We start from the raw sequence: 3,353 nt of genomic DNA on the forward strand, positions 1-3,353 counted from the left end.
TGTGCCCATTTTTTGATGGGGTTGTTTGTTTTTTTGGTATGGAGCTGCAGAAGTTGTTTATAAATTTTTGAGATTAATCCCTTGTCAGTGATTCATTTGCAAAGATTGTCTCCCATTCCGTGGGTTGTCTTTTTGTTTTGTTTAGGGTTTCCTTTGCTGTGCAGAAACTTTTTAAGTCTGAATAGGTCCCATTTGTTTATTTTTGTTTTTATTGTCATTACTCTAAGAGATGGATCTAAGAAGATGTTGCTGTTGTTTATGTCAGAGAGTGTTTGGCCTATGTTTTCCTCTGAGAGTTTTATAGTGTCTGGTCTTATATCTAGGTCTTTAATCCATTTTGAGTTTATCTTTGTGTATGGTGTTAGGACATGTTCTATTTTTCCTTATTTTCCATGTGGCTGTCCAGGTTTCCCAGCACCATTTGTTGAAAAAGCTGTCCTTTCTCCATTACATATTCTTGCCTCCTTTGTCATAGATAAGTTGGCTGTAGGTGTATGGGTTTAATTCTGGGCTTTATATCCGGATGCACTGATCTATATGTCTGTCTTTGTGCCAGTTCCATACGGTTTTAAGGATTGTTGCTTTGTCGTATGGTCTGATTTCCGGGAGCTGGATCCCTCAGCTCCATTTTCATCTTTCAGGATATCTTTGGCTATTCTGGGTCTTTTGTGCTTCCAAAAAAAAATTTAAAATATTTTGTTCAAGTTCTGTGAAGAATGTCCTTGGTAATTCGATAGGGATTGCATTGAATCTGTAAATTGCCTTGGATAGTAAAATCATTTTGATACTATTAACTCTTCCAATCCAAGAGAATGGTATGTCTTTCCATCCATTTGTGTCATCTTTGATTTCTTTCCTCAGTGTCTTTTAGTTTTCAGAGTACAGGTCTTTTGTCTCTTTAGGTAGGTTAACTCCTAGGTATTTTATTCTTTTGGATGTGATGGTAAACAGGATTGCTTCCCTAATTTCTCTTTTTGATCTTTCATTGTTAGTGTATAGAAATGCCATTGATTTCTGTGTATTAATTTTGTATCCTGCGACTTTGCCAAATTCATGGATGAGCGCTAACAGCTTTCTGGTAGAGTCTTTAGGATTCTCTAGATATAGTATCATGTCCTCTGCCCATAGTGACAGTTTCACTTCTTCCTTTCCAATTTGGATTCCTTTTATCTCTTTCACTTCTCATATTGCCGTGGCTAGGACTTCCAAAACTATGTTGAAGAGTAGTGGCAGGAGCAGACATCCTTGTCTTGTTCCTGATCTCAGTAGGAATTCTTTCAGCTTTTCACCATTGAGAATGATGCTGGCTGTGTGTGTCATATATGGCCTTTATTATGTTGAGGTAGGTTCCCACTATGCCCACTTTCTGAATGGTTTTTATCAAAAATGGGTGTTGGATTTTGTCAAAGGCTTTTTCCGTGTCCATTGAGGGGATCATATGGTTTTTATTCTTCAGTTTGTTAATGTGGTGTGTCACACTGATGGATTTGCAGATACTGAAGAACCCTTGCATCCCTGGGATAAGTCCCACTTGATCATGATGTACAATTCTTTCGATGTATTATTGGATGTGGTTTGCTAGTATTTTGTTGAGGATTTTTGCAGCTATCTTCATCAGTGTAATTAGCCTGTAGTTTTCTTTTTTTGTAGTATCTTTGTCTGGTTTTGGTATCAGGGTGACGGTGGCCTCATAGAATGAGTTTGGGAGTATCCCTTCCTCTGCACTTTTTTGAAATCGTTTCAGAAGGAGAGGTGTTAGTTCTTCTCTAAATGTTTGATGGAATTTGCCTATGAAGCCATCTGGTCCTGGACTTTGGTTCGTTGGAAGTTTCTTAGTCACAGTTTCAATTTCAGTTCTTGTGACGGGTCCATTCATCTCTTCTATTTCATTTTGGTTTATTCTTGGGAGATTGTACCTTTCTAAGAAATTTTCCATTTCTTCTTGGTTTTCTGTTGTATTGGCATATAGTTGCATATAGCAGTCTCTTATGATCCTTTGTATTTCTGTGATGTCCGTTGTTACTTCTCTTTTTCATTTCTAATTTTATTGATTTGAGTCCTCTCTCTTTTTTGCTTGATAAGTCGGGCTAAGGGTTTATCAATTTTGTTGATCTTTTCAAAGAACCAGCTTTTCATTTTTCTTTGATGTTTTCTATGGTTTTCTTTGTTTCTATTTCATTGACTTCTGCTCTGATCTTTATGATTTCTTTCCTTCTGCTGACTTTAAGTCTTGTGTGTTCTCTCTTGAGCTGCTTTAGATGTACAGTTAGCTTGTTTACTTGAGGTTTTTATTGTTTCCTGAGGTGGACTTGTATTGCTAGAAACTTTCCTCTTGGAATGGGTTTTGCTGCATCCCAGAGGCTTTGGAGTGTCATCTTTGTTGTCATTTGCTTCTAGGTAGTTGTGAACTTTTTTTGATATATAATTTCTTATGAATTAGAAATTATATTCTTATATTCAGGGTTACATATATTCCATATTGTGTCAATAAACCCTCTAAACAATATATATATAATATATATACACATATATATAAAAAAAAATATATATATATATATATATATATATATATATATAATTTTAGAAAGGGAAAGGGGTTGGAGTAGGAAAGAAGCAGGGGACTAGATGTGAGATGGTACTGGAGGAACATATTTATGTACTCCATGACCCAAAAAGGAATAGCATTTGAGACCTACTCCTGCACCTTCTTTTTAACTTCCATCCAATTTCTCATGAGAAATTCAATCCTCATTCCATTAGCAAGGAAAAAGAGACTCACTCTACATACTTACCTGGCTGTCTGCTGATAGCTCATGGCAACTGTCTGGCCCCCAAGTCTTTCACAGTATGGAAAGGTCCCATCATGTGATGGGTTGGTTAAGTCCAAAAAGGGGCAAATTCTCCAAAGGAGCTTCATTTTGTCTTAGAGGCTAAACTGTTTTCAACAGCTTTGCAAGGAATAAAGAATATACCATTGTATTTATTATCCCCTGGCTACTTTGTCAACTGAGTCAGAATCCAGGGAGGAGTGAGCATATAGGTTCAAGAGAACTCCTCTAAGCATGTGATTTTCACAAAATATTGAAGTATGGCCCTTTAGTTCATTGCTTGAAAAATTAAGACATTTGAACAAGAGTTCTCGTCATGGCTCAGCAGTAACCAACCCAGCTAGTATCCATGAGGATGCAGGTTCGATCCCTGGCCTCCCTCAGTGAGCTAAGGATCCAGCATTGCTGTGAGCTGTAGTGTGGGTCACAGATACAACTCAGATCCCATATCGCCATGGCTATTAGCTGTGGCTGGCAGCTACAGCTCCGATTTGACCCCTTGCCTGGGAACTTCCATATGGTGCA

The sequence above is a fragment of the Sus scrofa genome, chromosome 2, assembly GCF_000003025.6.
Source record: "Sus scrofa isolate TJ Tabasco breed Duroc chromosome 2, Sscrofa11.1, whole genome shotgun sequence".
In the NCBI taxonomy this organism is placed as follows: domain Eukaryota; kingdom Metazoa; phylum Chordata; class Mammalia; order Artiodactyla; family Suidae; genus Sus; species Sus scrofa.